The 8,016-nt window shown below is 38.5% G+C and overlaps 1 pseudogene; it reads right to left on the bottom strand.

The window, feature by feature from the left end:
* Positions 1 to 7,448: 7,448 nt before the first annotated feature.
* LOC122638456 lies at positions 7,449 to 7,546 on the bottom strand (annotated as a pseudogene).
* Between the last annotated feature and the right edge of the window lie 470 nt (positions 7,547 to 8,016).

Raw genomic sequence — 8,016 nt, 5'->3', positions numbered from 1 at the left:
ATTTCCTCCCCTATTTTCTCTCTCCTCTATTTTATATATTTTATTTTATTTTCTCTCTCCTAAATTTTATATATTTTATTTCTTTTTCTTTTTCTTCTTTCTCCCAATCACCTTCCTTTTTATTATTATTATTACTATTTAATTCTATTTTTTTAAACTGAAGGCATCGCAAGTGCAATCCAAGTGGAAGCGAAAATAAGATCATAGTATCGATGGAGAAGTCATTCAAAAACTAAACTAAGCAGGGATCGATTATTATCTAAGCCTCACAAGTGCAAGACCTCCAATCGATGATAGCCCTTTATCGATCGTTCCACACACCACGCAAGCTTTGCATTCCCCACACGGTCAAGCTGTATATCTCCTCCACACCACCAAGGAACACACCACCTTGTGTTTCTTCTAGGATCAAACACCAAAGAAGAGAGAGGAAGAGAACGGTTTTTGGAGAGGGAGAGAGAGCTCAACGTTTTTGGGCTCTTGTGTATATTGTGTGTGTGATTTTACAATTCACAAATATATATTTGTATCTCACACAATCCCAAAAGCTATCTCACATGGGTGTGATATATTGAGTTTCCAAATATGACTCAATTAACTACTCATCCAATCTTTCTCAATGAGGAAAGATCTACATTGCTAGAGGAATCCAATATTGGGTGGAATATCCAATATTCCCCCATTGGCTTTCCTTTTCTAACAATCTCCGCCTTCCTTCTATAAGATCCAATCTTACAAAAGGATCATGAAAAGAAAACCATGATCAACTGTTACAGCGTAGATGAATGGAACCAAAAGGAAAGGGGTAGGATCGCAATGGGATTCCACTCAGCTTCTAAGATGTTGAACATCAAAGATGCTAAGTAGATGTAATAACCTACGCCTAAAATAAGTAGTTAAAACACGCATCAGTCCCCCCACAAAACAATGTTGTATAGTTCAATATAAGGCATGTGTACGAGACTGTCAATCCTTAATAAACCGAAACACCGATCAAGAGATTCAATTACCCTGATTGGACCGAGAGAAAACATTTCAAACAAAATGTTCAAGCAAATAGATAATGTTTTATATATATAACTAAAATATTTCAAAAACATTTTGAAAAAGTTATCAGAACCGAATTTGTGTCCAATCCTGTATAGAATACTCTCCTCAACATACTCCCAACGTATGGGCTGTGGGTTCCATGTTGGGCATCTCTTTCGAACACAGTCAGACATTGAGAATCCAGTGCAACAATATATAGTCAGAGAAAGACATCAACCATTGATACACCAAACTCTCAACATATGAATGCGTCGATAAGGACCCCTCAGGTCAAGGGACCAATTGTGAACTACTTAAGAGAATCTCATTTTCTTTATAAACTAACAGTACACCACATGTGAAATTCTCAAGTGATCCAGTCCAATGTACACACAAAATATAGACTCACATTTGTGTCTTGGAAAAATATCCTCCCTAAGCACACACAATGCGATCACCATGCCGGATGGGATGTCCAGTCCCATCCCTAGTGGTGAACAGTTTTAGGTATGAATACCTATGGAAAACAACTAAGCTCAACAACTGATCATGCTAATCAAAATCAAAATTCATTAATTCAAAAAATAGGAGTTTTGTACATCAGTGTCAGTTACCCATGGACCTCACCCCCATATTCCCAACATGTTTCTCAAAAACACTAGGAGGCAATGCCTTAGTCATGGGGTCAGACAAGTTATCTACAGTGTCAACCTTAGTTATGGGTATGTCGCCACTCGAATAATCTCACGGATCAAGTGATATTTTCGCTCCACATGCTTATTCCTCTGATGAGCTCTTGGTTCCTTGGCTTGTGCTATAGCTCCCCTGCTGTCACATAACAATTGTATAGGTCGCTCCACTAGCTCAGGCACCACCCTTAGGTCTGTCAAGAATTTCTTGAGCCAGACACCTTCCTTGGCTGCTTCACTAGCTGCCAAGTACTCAGCTTTTATTGTGGAATCAGCTGTTGACTTCTGTTTGGCACTCCTCCAAATCACTGTACCCCCACCAATCATAAAGACCATCGCAAAGGTAGACTTTCTGTCATCCTTATCAGTCTGGAAAATGTTGGTGAGATCATGTCATCCTCAAGAAATGTCGCATGCTTACTAACTATGACATTTTTATTAACAGGGTCATAGAAGTAGTAGCCTATTGTAGTCTTAGGATATCCCAAGAAATAGCATCTATCTATTCGGGATTCCAACTTATTTGTCTGTTGTTTCCTTACATGTGCTACGTAACCCCACACCTTAAGATGTTGAAGACTAGACTTACGCCGGTACCACAACTCAAAAGGTGTTTTGATCACAGACTTTGTTGGCACCCTATTCAGTATATAGATGGCAGTTTTCAGGGCGAAACCCCAAAAACTCAATGGTAGTTCTAAATAACTCAACATGGACCAAACCATATCCAACAAGGTTCGGTTCCTCCTTTCTGAAACTCCGTTCTATTGAGGTGTACCTGGGGTAGTCAACTGAGTTATAATCCCAGCTTCCTTCAGATAGTCCCTGAACTCATCTAATAAGTACTCTCCTCCTTGATCAGATCGGAGGCACTTGATGCTATTACCCAACTGTTTTTCAACTTCCGCTTGAAATTTCTTGAATTTCTCAAAGGTTTTCGATTTGCGGTGCATCAAGTATATATAACCATAACGAGAGTAGTCATTAGTGAAGGTTACGAAGTATTAGTAACCATACCTCACCTGAACGTTGATGGGTCCACACACATCTGAGTGTATCAATTCTAACACAGCTTCGGCTCTTCTTCCCTTGTTAGAGAAGGGTTTCTTGGTCATCTTTCCTTATAGACATGACTCACAGGTTGGATAAGGTTCTACCTTCAATGATTCCAAAGGTCCATCCTTTACTCATCTGTTTATCCTTTCTACTCCAATATGACCTAACCTCAAGTGTCAAAGATATGTTGAATTATCTTGGGCTGATTTTCTTTTTAAAGAATTATTGGATATCTTATTTACCTCTAGTATCGGTTTTAAGAGATATAATCCATTATCCAGTAGGCCAGAAGCAATAAAAGAATTTTTAAATCGAATAGTTAACTTATTACCAAAAAGGAAAGTGTAACCATCGTTAACAAGCCTACTAACAGAAACAATGTTCCTTCTAAAATGAGGAACATAAAAACAATCTCTTAAAATTAAAGTACTATTATCAAAAACTAAAATAAAATCTCCAACGGCCTTAGCACCCGTACCCGTTCGCAAATGAACTTCATCCTTAGTCTGCTTGTCAGCTTGAACCCCTGCAACAAGTTGCAAATATGGGCGGTAGACCCCGAGTCCACCAACCATGTGTTAGTAGGTTCCTCTGACAAATTAGATTCATAAAGGACCAAGGTTTCAGAAATATCTTCTTCCTGTTTCTCCTACTTCTTTTTCTGAGCAGCCAGGAAAGCATGACATTCCTTCTTCCAATGTCCGTCCTTCTTACAATAGAAACAAGTCCCCTTGCCCTTGTTCTTCTGAATTCCCTTGTTGCCAACCTTAGGATTTTTGCCCTTTTCAGCCTTCTTCTTCTTCTTCTTCTTCTTCTTCTTGCCTTTGGGCTTTGAGGAAGAAGACTTGTCCTCTATAGTCAAGACCTCCACTTTCTGCTTCTTGGATGCAGCTTCCACTTCTTGCAACATGTTGCCCAGCTCAGGGAGTTCCATGGAGAGTTTATTCATGTTATAATTAATAATAAATGATCCATAGATCTCCTGAGGAAAAGAGTAGAAGATGACATCCGTCTTATAATTAAGCTTGAAGGACGTCCCAAGGTTCTCCAATTCTTAGAACAAGTTCTGCATTTTCATGACATGGTCAATAATCAGAGTACCTTGAGCCATCTTCGTGCTATGGAGGAGTGTCACCAGTTGATGATGGGCATGCCTTTCTTCTCTCCCATACATCTCCTTCAACTCCTCCATCATGTCCTTGGTCAAGTACGGATCCTTGACCGAATCAGCGATGGTCTTCTCCAGAGAACTCAACACGAGGAGTTTTACCCTAAGAGTTTTTCTGTCAAAATAACTCATAGGCCGGCTTAGATTCAGGGTTCTCCTCATTAGGGAATTCAAGCTCTTCTTCGTCCAGGGTAGACATTAGACCTTCTGCAGATAGGAGTAATTTGATGCTCCTTCTCCAGTCAATATAGTTTGGGCCGGTCAAAATATGATCTTTGATAAGGGCGGCATAGTTCATTTAAGTTGACATTTTTAAAATCTACATGATGTAGAAAAATTAATAATTAGCATGATCTACAACCATTGAAATAACTGGGCCATTTCAGTTCAATCACACCCTAAGCTTCCCTCTAGCTTATAGGGCATGAATTGGAAACCATCAATCCTCATGCTCCTATTTTTTTAAACTGAAGGCATTGCAACTGCAATCCAAGCGGAAGCGAAAATAAGATCACAATATCGAGGGAGAAGTCATTCAAAAACTGAACTAAGCAGGGATCGATTATTATCTAAGCCTCACAAGTGCAAGACCTCCAATCGATGATAGCCCTTTATCGATCGTTCCACACACCACGCAAGCTTTGCATTCCCCACACTGTCAAGCTGTATATCTCCTCCACACCACCAAGGAACACACCACCTTGTGATTCTTCTAGGATCAAACACCAAAGAAGAGAGAGGGGGAGAATGGTTTTTGGAGAGGGAGAGAGAGCTCAACGTTTTTGGGTTATTGTGTATATTGTGTGTGTGATTTTGCAATCCACAAATATATATTTGTATCTCACACAATCTTAAAAGCTATCTCACATGGGTGTGATATATTGAGTTTTCAAATATGACTCAATTATCTACCCAACCAATCTTTCTCAATGAGGAAAGATCTACATTGCTAGAGGAATCCAATATTGGGTGGAATATCTAATATTCCCCCATTGGCTTTCCTTTTCTAACATAAACCCCATACGTAATTCACTCTCCCTTTCTCTCTTAGATTTCCATTCCAAACCATATTCTATCTTTTGTTTTTGTCTTTTTCAAAATTTTAAAAGCCATTCCCCTCTCTCATGTTCCCATTTTGTTTTTTTTTATTATTATTAAATTCTTTTATTGTAGGTTATCGATGGCCACCCATATATTTGAGGTTTTTGGCTTGATGTGGCTGATTTGGATTAGAGGATATGAATGAAGAAAATAGAAGATAGAGGAAAAAATTAGGATTTAGAGAGGAATAGGATTTTGAAGAACATGCTTTCCCACGTGTTCCTTCACTCATCTTCCCTAAAACTCTCCTTTCTCTCTCCCATTCAACCACGATTCTCCTTTTCCCATCTTTCCTAAAAGCTTTTTCTTTGCTAATCTATCCCCTAAAATCTATCTCTTCCTCACGGATTCTCTATCTCTCTCTCTTTTATTCTCCCCTTTATCTTTATCTTATTTTATTTTGTTTTTAAATCCTATCTAGCCTATTCACGTGGGAGGGGGACTGATTATCTTTATTTATTTTATCCCCCATCTCTCTTTCCTAATCCCCATCTCCCTCTCCTCTATCTCTCACGTTCTCTTTTTGTTTTTATTTCTTTTTTTTATTTTATTCTTTTTAAAAACCAACTATAAAACACCCACGGATTATCCCATTCCAATAGCATGCCATAAGCAACCGTGCCCTCTTCTCTTCTTCTTCGTTTGATTTTTCCTCTTCCTTCTTTTTTTTTTTTTTTTTTTTTTTTTTTTGGATCTTGGGTTCCACAAGGGGAGGAGGACCATCGTTCCAGTAGTTTCATCGCCATAGATCGTCGTCACCATTGCTACCTTTTGTCTCTTAGCACCATGATTGACTAAGTTCCCTCTGTCTTTTGGTACAGATGAACTAATGGTGTTTGCTATTGAAAATTCTGGTTTGCATTCTTGATTGCTTGATGTTGAGACCCCATCCCTGTTTAGATGATTTTAATAAATGTATTTAGTTGAAAAATTTTGTTTCTGTGATTCATTATTTTTCATTCAAGCAATGGTATTTTGTTCTTATGTGGTTGTACTGATGATGGATTATAGCTGAATGAACTAACCATGTCAAGCCCTGTAAGCGAAGGACGATAGTACTCGTCAAGATAGTCCATACGTAGGAGGAACCCTACATTCTGTGGTATTATTAGGCCTGTGGTTATAATAAACTGAAGCATGCAACCGAATTGAATGGCAATCCATTGGGGATTCGGACCCTAAAGATAGTCTTCTCCTGTATTTGCATATTGTTGTTAGCTTAGATTTGTTTCTTTTGTTCGTAGTTTTAAAATCAGATTTATTGCAATTTAATTTTCATCACTTTCATCTAATCATCTTAGTAATTTAGCCTTCCAGTTCCCCGTAGATCGACCCTTTACTTGCTACTTGCTAGATTAATTTAGAGTTTTATTTTTTACCGATTAACGACACGATCAAATTTTGACGCCGTTGCCGGGGAATCGAAGCACAGTTGCTAAGATTGATTGAGTTGTTTTGTGTTAACTTTGTTTTAGTTTTAATTTTATTACTACATAAATTTTTTTTTTTTTAATCTCTTTATTAGGTTAATTTGAGTAGACATAATGTTCTCTTTGTTTGTGTAGGAAGCCGAGTAGATCGAGTAGGACAAGCTGTCCGTTTGGTTTACTTTTTAATTCCTAGACTTTATGTAATTAGGATTATTTTATGTAATTTTTTTTTTATTCTAGCATTAGATTGAGTGTTTAGGTTTAATTTTAATTCCCCCAGCCCCTTAAGATCATGTGTAACCGTTCATCGGGGGCAGCACGTGGAATTGCGCAACCACCAACACCAGGTAAGTATTTTCGTTAGTTTTAAATTAGTCAATTTTTTTACTTTTTAATTCTGATTTTTATTTTTTATTGAGTTTTTTTATTTATTTATTACGTTTTAATATTTTTTTTAATTAGCACGTTCAACTTGTGTTATGTTTCATACATGGTCGGCATTCTTTGCACCCCAACCTGACTTCCCTTGACCTAGAAATAGAGTGATCTGTACCTAAGGATAAGGATAATAATAATAATAATAACATGGGTGACGAAAACCAGCCAAGAAGGCCGCTGTGTGAGCACTTCACTCCAACTGCCTATACCCCTACATCTTGTATTCAGCTGTCTGCCATTCAGGCTGCTAAATATGAGATCAAGTCTAGCATCATACAGATGTTACCATCCTATTATAGACTTGCTAATGAGGAGCCTTACAAGTATCTTGATGAGTTCTTAGAGGTGTGTTCTACAGTCAAAATCCAAAACCTCTCTGAAGATGCCCTAAAGTTACTCCTATTCCCATTCTCCTTAAAGGACAAAGCCAAACATTGGCTTCATTCCCTAGATTTGGTTAGGATTTCTACATGGGCGGGGATGCAACAGGAATTTCTGAAAAAATTCTTCTCCATTAGCCGGACTAATAGCCTTCGAAGAGCCATTACTAGTTTCTCCCAAATAGAGGGCGAACAATTTCATGAAGCATGGGAGAGACTCAAGGAATTACTTAGGAAGTGCCCCCACCATGCTGTCCCGAAATGGCAGTTAGTCCAGTGCTTTTATGATGGCCTGCATGACCCATATAGGCAAATGGTGGATTACTCTTGTGGTGGAACATTTATGCACAAGAATGAGACAGAAGCATGGGATCTTTTTGAAACCCTTAGTGAGAATTCCCAACATCATGCTTCGGCCTCTCGGACTGAGATTCCACACATAGGACAACCAAAGAAGGGTGGTCTCTATGAGATCGACCCAACTGTGGAGATGACTACTAAGGTTGATATGCTGTCTAAGAAATTGGACTGTCTGATGTCTGTAGGACATCATTCTATATCCCCTTTCCCAATGAGTTTTCCTCCACCCAATCAAATTGAAGCATGTGCCTTATGTGCTAGCCCTAGTCATTATGTGACGGATTGTCCTTCGGTTGCATAATACCTTGAATTTGTTCAGGAACAGGTACAAGTGGCTCAAGGTTTCCCTAAACCGGGTAACGATC

The sequence above is a fragment of the Telopea speciosissima genome, chromosome 8 (genome assembly GCF_018873765.1).
Source record: "Telopea speciosissima isolate NSW1024214 ecotype Mountain lineage chromosome 8, Tspe_v1, whole genome shotgun sequence".
NCBI lineage: Eukaryota > Viridiplantae > Streptophyta > Magnoliopsida > Proteales > Proteaceae > Telopea > Telopea speciosissima.
Note: the sequence above shows the minus strand (reverse complement) of the source record. Positions and strands in the feature narration are given on the sequence as shown.